This window comes from Macaca fascicularis, chromosome 16 (genome assembly GCF_037993035.2).
Source record: "Macaca fascicularis isolate 582-1 chromosome 16, T2T-MFA8v1.1".
Classification (NCBI taxonomy): Eukaryota; Metazoa; Chordata; class Mammalia; order Primates; family Cercopithecidae; genus Macaca; species Macaca fascicularis.
The window spans coordinates 46,719,990-46,733,104 of NC_088390.1; the positions used below are offsets into that span (position 1 = coordinate 46,719,990).

At 44.1% G+C, this 13,115-nt stretch overlaps 1 pseudogene; it reads left to right on the forward strand.

Annotated features, from left to right (window-relative positions):
- The first annotated feature begins 324 nt into the window (after positions 1-324).
- On the forward strand, positions 325-1,846 carry LOC107127819 (heterogeneous nuclear ribonucleoprotein A1-like; annotated as a pseudogene).
- Positions 1,847-13,115: the final 11,269 nt, after the last annotated feature.

The window sequence follows — 13,115 nt, forward strand, 5'->3', positions numbered from 1 at the left end:
GTCAGGAGATTGAGACCATCCTGGCTAACACAGTGAAACCCCATCTCTACTAAAAAAAAAAATACATATATATATATATACACACAAAAAAAAAAATTAGCTGGGTGTGGTGTCGAGCGCCTGTAGTACCAGCTACTCAGGAGGCTGAGGCAGGAGAATGGCGTGAACCCGGGAGGCGGAGCTTGCAGTGAGCCAAGATCGCGCCACTGCTCTCCAGCCTGGGCAACAGAGCGAGACTCTGTCTCAAAAAAAAAAAAAAAATAGCTTTCTGCCTGTGGACACTGCCGAGGAAGCATCGTTAAAGTCTCTCTTCTGCTTGCCATCATGTGTAAGTCAGAGTCTCCTAAAGAGCCCGAACAACTGAGGAAGCTCTTCATTAGGGGGTTGAGCTTTGAAACAACTGATGAGAGCCTGAGGAGCCATTTTGAGCAATGGGAATGCTCACGGACTGTGTGGTCATGAGACATCCAAACACCAAGTGCTCCAGGGGCTGTGGGTTTGTCACATATGCCACTGTGGAGGAGGTGAATGCAGCCATGAATGAAAGGCCACACAAGGTGGATGGAAGAGTTGTGGAAACAAAGAGAGCTGTCTCAAGAGAAGATTCTCAAAGACCAGGTGCCCCCTTAACTGTGAAAAAGATATTTGTTGGTGGCACTAAAGACATTGAAGAACATCACCTAAGAGATTCTTTTTTTTTTTTTTCAGATGGAGTCTTGCTCTGTTGCCAGGCTGGAGTGCAGTGCTGCGATCTTGGCTCACTGCAACCTCCGCCTCCTGGGTTCAAGCGATTCTCCTGCCTCAGCATCCCAAGTAGCTGGGACTACAGGCACATACCACCACACCCAGCTAATTTTTGTATTTTTATTAGAGACAGGGTTTCACCATGTTGGCCAGGATGGTCTCGATCTCTTGACCTCATGATCCACCCGCCTCAGCCTCCCAAAGTGCTGAGATTACAGGCATGAGCCACTACGCCCGGCCAAGAGATTATTTTGAACAGTACGAAAAAATTAAAGTGATTGAAATCATGACTGACTGAGGCAGTGGCCAGAAAAGGGGCTTTGCCCCTGTAACCTTTGATAACCATGACTCCGTGGATAAGATTGTCATTCAGAAATACCATGCTATGAATGGCCACAATTGTGAAGTTAGGAAAGCCCTGTCAAAGCAAGAGATGGCTAGTGCTTCATTCAGTCAAAGAGGTCAAAGTTGTTCTGAAAACTTTGGTGGTGGTTGTGAAAGTGGTTTCAGAGGGAATGACAACTTTGGTCGTGGAGGAAACTTCAGTGACCATGGTGGCTTTGGTGGCAGCTCTGGTGGTGGTGGATATGGTGGCAGTGGGAATGGCTATAATGGATTGGTAATGATGGAAGCAATTTTGGAGGTGTTGGAAGCTACAATTATTTTGGCAATTAAAACAATCAGTCTTCAAATTTGGGACCGATGAAGGGAGGAAACTTTGGAGGCAGAAGCTCTGGCCCCAATGGTGGTACAGGCCAATACTTTGCCAAACCATGAAACTAAGGTGGCTATGGAGGTTCCAGTAGCAGAAGTAGCTATGGCAGTGGCAGAAGATTTTAATTAGGAAACAAAGCTTAGCAGGAGAAGAGAGCCAGAGAAGTGACAGGGAAGCTACAGGTTACAACAGATTTGTGAACTCAGCCAAGCACAGTGGTGGCAGGGCATAACTGCTACAAAGAAGACATGTTTTAGAAAAATACTCATGTGTATGGGCAAAAAACTCGAGGACTGTATTTGTGACTAATTGTATAACAGGTTATTAGTTTCTCTTCTGTGGAAAGTGTAAAGCATTCCAACAAAGGGTTCTAATGTAGTTTTTTTTTTGTTTGTTTGTTTGTTTGTTTGTTTGTTTGTTTTTGCACCCATGCTGTTCATTGCTAAATGTAATAGTCTGATCGTGATGCTAAATGTCTTTTTTTTTTTTTTTTTTTTGAGATAGAATCTTGCTCTGTCACCCAGGCTGGAGTGCAGTGGCGCAATCTCGGCTCACTGCAACCTCCGCCTCCTGGGTTCAAGCGATTCTTCTGCCTCAGCCTACCAAGTAGCTGGGACTACAGGGGCACACCACCATGCCCAGCCAATTTTTGTATTTTTAGTAGAGACGGGGTTTCACTATACTGGCCAGGCTGGTCTCGAACTCCTAACCTGGTGATCCACCTGCCTCGGCCTCCCAAAGTGCTGGGATTACAGGTGTGAGCCACCACACCCAGCCATAAATGTCTTTTTAAAAAAATAATAATGACAATTTTAAAAAAATAAAGTACATTACTTTAGGATCAAATGTGGATATATTCAAAACAATGTACTGAAAATGGGTCTTTATTTTCCAGTGTCAGGCCTCTGAGCCCAAGCTAAGTCATCATATCCCCAGTGACCTGCACATATACATCCAGAGGGCCTGAAGCAACTGAAGATCCACAGAAGTGAAAATAGCTTAACTGATCCACAGAAGTGAAAATAGCTTAACATGTTGAACCCCATCTCTACTAAAAAAAAAACAAAAAAAAAAACCCCAAAATTAGCCAGGTACGGTGGCAGGCACCTGTAATCCCAGTTACTCAGGAGGCTGAGGCAGGAGAATTGTTTGAACCAGGGAGGTGGAGGTTGCAGTGAGCCGAGGTCGTGCCACTGCACTTCAGCCTGGGTGACAGAGCAAGACTCTGTCTCAAAAAAAAAAAAAAAAAAAAGCCAAAACACCAGTGGGCTATTTGTTAACTTCACAGTGGCTCTCCTTTGTCATTCTCCTATTGCCTATTATTATTGAATCCAAAGTCTAGGTCCTCTTTTTACCTGCTTCTTAGCTAATCATTATATTCCTACACAAATCATTAAGATAAAATTTTCATAAGTTAAAAACTTGTCTCTTATGCAAATATAAACAGAAAATAAGTCAGGCCAGGTGCAATGACTCACATCTGTAATCCCAGCACTTTGGGAGCCCAAGGCCAAAGGATCTCAGGAGTTTGAGACCACCCTGGCCAACATGGTTAAACTCCCGTCCCTACTAAAAATACAAAAATTAGCTGGGCGTGGTGGTGCACACCTGTAATCCCAGCTACTTGGGAAGCTGAAGCAGGAGGATCACTTGAACTGGGGAGGCGGAAGTTGCAGTGAGCTACGGTCGCACCACTACACTTCAGCCTGGGTGACAGAGCGAGACTCCGTCTCAAAAAAAAAAAAAGAAAATCAAATTACGATGCACACACCTACATAATCAGATAATTCCCAGAGGGTCTAAACAACATCCTGCATTCCATGGAAAAGACTCAGTCATCTCTTCTGCTCATTTCCAAATTTTGGATATTATTTTCTTAATATTATTTTAAACTTTCATTACTATTATTATTATTATTATTTTTTTTTTTTTTTTTTTGAGACGGAGTCTCGCTTTGTCGCCCAGGCTGGAGTGCAGTGGCCGGATCTCAGCTCACTGCAAGCTCCGCCTCCCGGGTTTACGCCATTCTCCTGCCTCAGCCTCCCGAGTAGCTGGGACTACAGGCGCCCACCACCTCGCCCGGCTAGTTTTTTGTATTTTTAGTAGAGACGGGGTTTCACCATATTAGCCAGGATGGCCTCGATCTCCTGACCTCGTGATCCGCCCGTCTCGGCCTCCCAAAGTGCTGGGATTACAGGCTTGAGCCACCGCGCCCGGCCACTATTATTATTATTTTGAGACAGGATCTCACTCTGTTGCCCAGGCTGGAGTGCAGTGGCATGATCATGGCTCACTGCAGACTCAACCTCCAGGGCTCAAATGATCCTCCCACCTCAGCCTCCAAAGTAGCTGGCACCACAGGCGTGCACCACCATGCCTGGCTAATTTTTGATTTTTGTAGCTCAGGGTCTCCCTGTGTTGCCCAGGCTGGTCTCAAACTCCTGGGCTCACGTGATCCTCCTGCCTTGGCCTCCCAAAGTTCTAGGATTACAGGCGGGAGCCACAGCATGTGGCCAATTTTCTTAATATTCTTCACCCAGATAGGAAAATTTTACTTTCTCTTTTTCTTTGTACCAGTCTCTCTTTCCTCATAGAATGTTTTTTCCTCTCTTCCTGCCCAGGTGTGTCCCTTATTTTCTTTACATCTGGCCCCAGCTTGCTTCCTTTTAACACAAATTTCTGTTTCCTTCCTCTTTCATCCTTACATGAAACAGCTGATGGCTCAGGTATGCATTCCTGAAACATTTGAGGAGTAACTCAGAGTGTTAATTTTTCTTTTCTTTTCTTTTTTTCTTTGAGATGGAGTCTCGCTCTGTTGCCCAGGCTGGAGTGCAGTGGCATGATCTCTGCTCACTGCAACCTCCGCCTCCCGGATCGAAGTGATTCTCCTGTCTCAGCCTCCCAAGCAGCTGGGATTACAGGCGCCTGGCACTCTGCCCAGCTAATTTTTGTGTTTTTGGTAGACGGGGTTACATCATGTTGGCCAGCCTGGTTTTGAACTCCTGACCTCGTGAATCCACCTGTCTTGGCCTCCCAAAGTGCTGGGATTACAGGCGCCAGGCCTGGAGTGTTAATTTTTCATTTAGCGGATAATAAAATGGTATTATTTTTATTAAAAATGGCCTTCATTAGTTTGGCTTTTTTCCCCCCAGTTCTCATTTGGTTTAAATGGTTTGGCATACTTGTGTTATATTCCTAGTTTCGTTCTAACTTCCATGAGGGGAGAAAATAACATTTTTTTTTTTTTTTTTTTGAGACGGAGTTTTCGCTTTTGTCGCCCAGGCTGGAGTGCAGTGATGCATATGTTGTTTCACATGTTCATGTGAAGAGACCACCAAACAGGCTTTGTGTGAGCAACATGGCTGTTTATTTCACCTGGGTGCAGGCGGGCTGAGTCCAAAAAGAGAGTCAGCATGGGGGGCGGGATTATCATTAGTTCTTACAGGTTTTGGGATAGGCGGTGGAGTTAAGAGCAATGTTTTGGGGGCAGGGGGTGGATCTCACAAAGTACATTCTCAAGGGTGGGGAGAATTACAAAGAAACTTCTTAAGGGTAGGGGAGATTACAAAGTACATTGATCAGTTAGGGTGGGGTAGAAACAAATCACAATGGTGGAATGTCATCCCAAAGTGCTGAGATTACAGGTATAAGCCACCGCACCGCGCCACAAATAGCCCTTTGTATCCATGGGTTTCACATCTGTGGTTTCTGCATCTGTAGATTCAGCCAACCAAGGACTGAAAATACTTAGGGGCAGGCCTGGCATAGTGACTCACTTTGGGAGGCTGAGGTGAGCAGATCACTTGAGGTCAGGAGTTTGAGACCAGCCTGGCCAATATAGTGAAACCCAGTCTCTACTAAAAATACAAAAATTAGCTGGGCATGGTGGCACACACCTGTAATCGCAGCTACTTGGGAGGCTAAGGCAGGAGAATCACTTGAACCCGGGAGGCAGAGGTTGTAGAGAGCCGAGATTGTGCCACTGCACTCCAGCCTATGTGACAGAGTGAGAATCCACCTCAAAAAAAAAAAAAAAAAAAAAAAAAAAAAAATTTGGGTGGCGAAAAAAAGGATGGTTGTGTCTGAACTAAACATGTATAGACTTTTTTCCCTTATTATTCCCTAAGTAATAATAGTATAATTACTATTTATATAGCAATTGCATTGTATTAAATATTTTAAGAAATCTAAGATGATTTAAAGCATATAGATGTGCATAGATTATATGCAAATACTGCATCATTGTATATAAGGGACCTGAGCATCCATGGATTTTGGTGTCCACATGGGGTCCTGGAACCAATTCCCTAGAGATACTGAGGGATGACTGTATCCACTCTCTTCTCGGATGAGGAAATGGTGACTGAGCATTTATTATTCTCTAAGTTTGTACTTGTGCCTATGTGGGTGACTATGTAGGTGTCCCCATTTTCACAGCAATATCTGAAGCTGTAACCTTAGGAAAGAAAGATTCTTTCCTAAACAACAACCTATAGTGTAGAATGCTGCAAAAATGTCAAGCAGGACGAGGTTTGAAAAGTGTCCATTCATTCGTTTATTCCATAAATATTTATTGGCCACTTAGTATATGCCAAGAACTATATTAGGCATTAGATACAGTAATAAACAAAGCCAGGCCAGGCGCAGTGGCTCATGCCTGTAATCCTAGCACTTTGGGAGACTGAGGCGGGCAGATCACCTGACATTAGGAGTTGACACCAGTCTGACCAATATAGCAAAACCCCGTCTCTACTAAAAATACAAAACTTAGCCAGGAGTGGTGGCACATGCCTGTAATTCCAGCTACTTGGGAAGCTGAGACAGGAAAATCGCTTGAACCCAGGAGGCAGAGGTTGCAGTGAGCCAAAATCATGCCACTGCACTCCAGCCTGGGTGACAAAGTGAGACTCCGTTTCAAAAATATAAAAATAAAAATAAACCTGGGCTCGGTGGCTCACGCCTGTAATCCCAGCACTTTGGGAGGGCCAGGCAGGAGGATCACCTGAGGTCAGGAGTTCAAGACCAGCCTGGCCAACATGGTGGAACCACATCTCTACAAAAATACAAAAATTTGCAGGACATGATGGTAGGTGCCTGTAATCCCAGCCACTAGGGAGGCTGAGGCAGGAGAATTGCTTAAAACTGGGAGGCGGAGGTTGCAGTGAGCTGAGCTCACACCATTGCACTCCAGCCTGGGTGACAGAGCAAGACTCTGTCTCAAAAAAATACAATACAATACAATACAATACAATACAATACAATACAATACAATACAATACAAAATAAAATAAAATTTAAAAGTTTAAAAAGTAAAATAAAATAGGCCAGGCGCAATGGCTCATGCCTGTAATCCCAGCACTTTGGGAGGCTGAGGAGGGCAGATCACTTGAGGCCAGGAGTTTGAGACCAGCCTGGCCAACATGGAGAAACCTCGTCTCTACAAAAAATACAAAAATTAGCTGGGCTTGGTGGCACACACCTGTAATCCCAGCTACTTGGGAGGCTGAGGCAGGAGAATCACTTGAACCAAGGAGGTGGAGATTGCAGTGAGCTGAAAACACGCCACTGCACTCCAGCCAAGGCTACAGAGTGAGATACCAGAATACAATACAATACAATACAATACAATACAATACAATACAATACAATACAATACAATACAATACAATACAATACAATACAATACAACACAACACAACAAAACAAAATAAACAAAATCAGAATTGTTCCTGCTGACATTCAGTATAGTGAAAGAGACATACATTTAATGACTCATTTAAGAAATAAGCTGAATATGGTGGCTCACACTTGTAACCCTAACATTTTGGGAGGCCAAGATGAGTGGATAGCTTGAGGCCAGGAGTTCAAGAGCAGCCTGGGCAACAAAGCAAGACCCCATCTCTATAAAAAATAAATTAGTGGGCCAGGCACAGTGGCTCACGCCTGTAATCCCAGCACTCTGGGAGGCCGAGGCTGGTGGATCACTTGAGGTCAGGAGTTCTAGACCAGCCTGGCCAACATGGTGAAACCCCGTCTGTACTAAAAATACAAAAAATTAGCCAGGCATGGTGGCAGGGGCCTGTAATCCCAGCTACTCAGGAGGCTGAGGCAGGAGAATCACTTGAACCCAGGAGGCGGATGTTGCAGTGAGCCGAGATCGCAGCATTGCACTCCAACCTGGGCAACAAGAGCAAAACTCCGTCTCAAAAAAAAAAAAAAGTAAACCAAAAATAAAAATAAATTAGTGGATGCAGTAGTGTGCACCTGTAGTCTCAGCTACTCAGGAGGCTGAGGCTAGAGGATCACTTGAGCCTGGGAGATTGAGGCTGCAGTGACAGTGCCACTGCATTGCAGCCTGGGGAAAAGAGTGAGACCCTGTCTCAAAAAAAAGAAAAAAAAAAAAAAAAGAAGTATTAACATTTTAAGAGTCCAGTGGCAGTCGAGATGGAGTAGTCGACTATAGCTTCTTTCTATTGCTGGTTATAACTAAACACTCTGGAATAAATACAAAAAGCAACTACCTGTGCACTCTGAAAAGTAAACAAATGCAGAGTCAAACTTGGAGAAAGGGGCCCACATGGGAGTGAGTTTCCGTGTGTGTGTGTGTGTGTGTGTGTGTGATCTGAGGATAGGCACGCAGTGAGCTGTGGCAGTGCAGTGTGGACAGCTAAAACTCCCAGAGAAGCCCTGTCTGTGTAGATCAAGGAACTCAGAAAATGAGTCCCTGGGTCTCAGAGCTGGAAGGGAGAAATGTCCATTTATTCCCTCTCTCTCTTGCTGTGGCAGTGGCATGGGCAACTAACCCTCCTTGAGAAGCCCCATCATTCCGGCTCTAGGGCAGGCAGGAAGTTGAGAAGAATCCCAGAGAGGAGACCTAGAGAAGGGTTCTCCTGCTTCCGTGCACGAATAAGCATCTGTCCAGGGCTCATTCCTGAGGTGCATATACACAGAATACCCCAAAGCAGCACAGCAAAAGCCTCAAACACTGAACAACATCACAAGGCACAAGTCCAAGTCTAACCCCCAAAGGGCACAGACAGATGTAGGATGATCTAAAGCAGCACAGGACAGGCTTTGAAAACTGTCTTGACATTGGAATCCACAGGGAGAAAAGAAGGCAAGACAGACCTTGCAGTCTGAATCCAACCAGGATGACTGAATGCTGAAAACAACTAAAATCAGCATTCTCTGGAGGATTTTAATAGGACCTAGAGAGTCACAATGGAATATCCAAACTGTTCAGCATACAAACTGGTATTATTCAACACACACAGAGTCATGAAAAAGTGACCATTCTCAAGCGAAAAAGATAATCAACAGATACCAATGCCAAGATGATTGAATTATCAAAGACTTTAAGACAGCTCATCATGCTCTATAAGATAAAAGTGAACATGCTTGAAGTAAATGTTGAGATAGAAGTTCTCAACAGAAGAAAAAACTGAAAAGGAACCAAACAGAAAGTTTACGACTGAAAAATATATCTGAAATAAAAAATTTCACTAGATGATATCAGTAATAGGATAAAGATTACCAATAGAGGAAAGAGTTAGTGACGATGGATCAAGAGAAATTGTCCAGGCCAGGCATGGCGGCTCACGCCTGTAATCCCAGCACTTTGGGAGGCCAAGGTGGGTGGATCACCTGAGGTCAGGAGTTCGAGACCAGCCTGGTCAACATGTTGAAACCCTGTCTCTACTAAAAATACAAAAATTAGCCGGGCATGGTGGTAGGCTCCTGTAATCCCAGCTACTGGGGAGGCTGAGGCAGGAGAATCACTTGAAACTGGGAGGTGGAAATTGCAGGGAGCCGAGATCATACCAATGCACTCTAGCCTGTGCGACAGAGTGAGACTCCATCTCAAAAAAAAGAAACAAACAGGCCGGGCGCGGTGGCTCACGCCTGTAATCCTAGCACTTTGGGAAGCCAAGGTGGGTGGATCATCTGAGGTCAGGAGTTCGAGACCAGCCTGGCCAACATGGAGAAACCCCGTCTCCACTAAAAATACAAAAGAATTAGCCAGGCATGGTGGCAGGCGCCTGTAATCCCAGCTACTTGGGAGGCTGAGCCAGGAGAATTGCTAGAACCCTGGGGGTGAGGGTTGCAGTGAGCTGAGACGGCACCACTGCACTCCAGCCTGGGCAACAGAGTAAGACTCCGTCTCAAAAAAAAAAAAAAAAAAGGAAACAAACAAATGAGCAAAACTTACAGCTGACATCCTGACATCCTTAATGGTAAAAGGTTGAATGAATTCCCCTTAAAATCAGGAGCATGGCACGGATGTCTACTGTCACCATTTCTATTTAATTTATTAATAACATCACATTGGCAGTTACAGTTAACACAATAAAGCAAGAAATAAAAGACACAGGCATCAGAAAGGAAGAAGCTGTTTCTATTTGTAGACAACACTGTCTACAAAGAATCTACAAAAAAAGGCTCTGAAAATGCATAAATGAGAAATAGGCAATGTTATTTAAAGTCACAGCTTTTACTTCAAATTTTCTATCTCCAGATCCTTACATCAAATTGCCAACTGGATATCTTCACCTGTATGTTTCCCAGGAACTCCGAAGACTCAGTATTTCCAAGCCAAATTTATTGATATCTGTCCAAACTTGGTCTTTCAGAAAAATTCCCTATTCATCTGGTAATGCCACCAATTTACTAATTCTAATATAACTTCCCAATATTGATTTATCCATCTATCCATGCTAAAAAATGAAGATTTGTCTTAGACTATTCCTCTTACCTGCCCCATATACTTGGTTAGTTAGGTTATCAGTTAATCTTGTTATGAAACCAACTGCCCCAAACCTAGAGGCTTAAAAGAAAATAATCTATAGGCCAGGGATGGTGGCTCATGCCTGTAATCCCAGCACTTTGGGAGGCTGAGGCGGGCAGATCACAAGGTCAGGAGTTAAAGAAAAGCTTGGCCAATATGGTGAAACCCCGTCTCTACTAAAAATACAAAAATTAGGCCGGGCGCGGTGGCTCAAGCCTGTAATCCCAGCACTTTGGGAGGCCGAGACGGGCGGATCACGAGGTCAGGAGATCGAGACCATCCTGGCTAATATGGTGAAACCCCGTCTCTACTAAAAAATACAAAAAACTAGCCGGGCGAGGTGGCGGGCGCTTGTAGTCCCAGCTACTCGGGAGGCTGAGGCAGGAGAATGGCGTAAACCCGGGAGGCGGAGCTTGCAGTGAGCTGAGGTCCGGCCACTGCACTCCAGCCTGGGTGACAGAGCGAGACTCCGTCTCAAAAAAAAAAAAAAAAAAAAAAATTAGCTGGGCATGGTGGCAGGTGCCTGTAGTTCCAACTACTCGGGAGGCTGAGGCAGCAGAATAGCTTGAACCCAGGAGACAGAGGTTGCAGTGAGCTGAGATCAGGCCACTGCATTCCAGCCTGGGTGACAGAGCGAGACTCCATCTCAAAAAAAAAGAAAGAAAGAAAAAAAAAAAAAAGAGAAGAGAATCTATATTTCCTATAATTCTATGTGTAGACTGGCTCATTCTAGGATGGCCTCACACATATGTTTGGGGCTTCAACTGAGAATGCTGAGACAACTGGGAAGGCTGGGAGAGCTAGGGACAATCTCAAAGTGGTCTTATCTTCTAGGAGGCTAGCCTTGATTTAATCAAATTGTGGCAAAGGGTTGCCAGCAGTAAGAGTGTGAATCCCAACGTGGAAGAATTTTTCAAGTCTCTACTAACATTACAATTGCTATTGTCCCAAGGGTCAAAGCAAATCACTTAAATCAGTCTGGGAGGAGGCTACCCAAGGTTATAGACATGGGTAGGTGTGAAAAATTGGTGTGGGTAGTGGAGGGGGCGACGCAGCTTAACTGCAACAATCTAGGACACTTAACCCTACTGATTCTATTTCATAACCTCTCCAATCTCATTCTTCCTCTTGAATCCCACTTCACTGACAAGTTAAAGACCTCATCTTGTACCTGAACTACTTACAATAGTCTCCTAATGGAGCTTGCATTGCTACTATTAGCATATGAATTTTCTGAAAAACACAAATCCAGTCACATAATTCTGTTGCTTAAAACTCAGTAGCTTCCCTTTGGCCATTAGAACAAACTACTAAGTGAGGCCCACAAGGTCATTTTCTAGCTCCTACTTACCTGACTTACCTCTTACTACTCTATGCACCCTACTCTTCCAAATATGAGAAACAGTCCTTAAAGGACCATGGTATTTCAATACCACCATTTTCCATATAATGTTTCTATCTACAATGTCCTACTACTGCTTGTGTCCTGGTAGATATCAACTTATTCTTAAGATTTCATCCAGGAGGCTGAGGCACTAGAATCACTTAAACCCAGGAGGCAGAGGCTGCAGTGAGCCAAGATTGCACCACTGTACTCCAGCCTGGGCAACAAAGCAAAACTCTGTCTCAAAAAAAAAAAAAGATTTCGTCTTAAATATCACAAATTTAATAAAAGATTTCTTGCCTGACAAAGTTAAATGCTTCTACCTTTTGCTTCCATTGCATCTCACAGAACCTTCAATTAGAGTGTTTTCTCCAAAACACTGTAATTATTTGTTTTCAGGTCTAACCATTTCCATCACCATGAGATGGAAACTGCTTTTTTTTTTGAGATGGAGTCTTGCTCGGTTGCCCAGGATGGAGTGCAGTGGCACAATATTGCTCACTGCAACCTCTGCCTCTGGGGTTCAAGTAATTCTCCTGCCTCAGCCTCCTGAGTAGCTGGATTACAGGCGCGCACCACCAAGCCTGGCTAATTTTTGTATTTTTAGTGGAGGAGGGGTTCCGCCATGTTGGCCAGGCTGGTCTTGAACTCCTGACCTCAGGTGATCCGCCTGCCTCACCCTCCCAAAGTGCTGGGATTACAGGCATGAGCCACTGCACTTGGCCCTAATTTTTATATTTTTAGCAGAAATGGAGTTTCACCATATTGGCCAGCCTGGTCTTGAACTGCTGACCTCAAGTGATCTACCTGCTCTGGCCTCCCAAAGTGCTGAGATTACAGGTGTGAGCCATCGTGCCTGGCCTGAGACTCTTTATTATGTCTCTCTCTGCAATATCTAGTATTATTCTTAACACTCAGTAAGTAATTGGCGAATGCTTTTTGAATTGGTTAATTAAAATTAAAATGTCTATTTCCAACAGTCCAGATGCCAGTGGAAAGAAAGTGGGAAGGGATAGCATTAGGAGATATACCTAATGTAATGACGAGTTAATGGGTACAGCACACCAACATGGTACATGTGTACATATGTAACAAAACTGCACGTTGTGCACATGTACCCTAAAACTTAAATTAAAAAAAAAAAGAAAATTTATCAGATAATGCCTGTCACCAGGTCAAATTTTATCAATTCAGTACTTTCTTTCTTCAAATATGTCACGTTTCAGTCAAGTTACTTAGGTGAAATGCAGCTCCAAGTGCACTAATAAACTTTTAATATACCTTCAGTGTTAGGAGTATGTTAACAGGAGAAATTTTTTTTTTGAGACAGGGTCTCACTCTATTCCCCAGACTGGAGCAATAACGGCTCATTGCAGCCTTGACCTCCCTGGCTCAAGGGATCCTCCCACCTCAGCCTCCTGAGTAGCTGGGACTACAAGCCCTTGTCACCATGCCCAGCTAATTTTAACATTTTTTTTTCTAGAGAC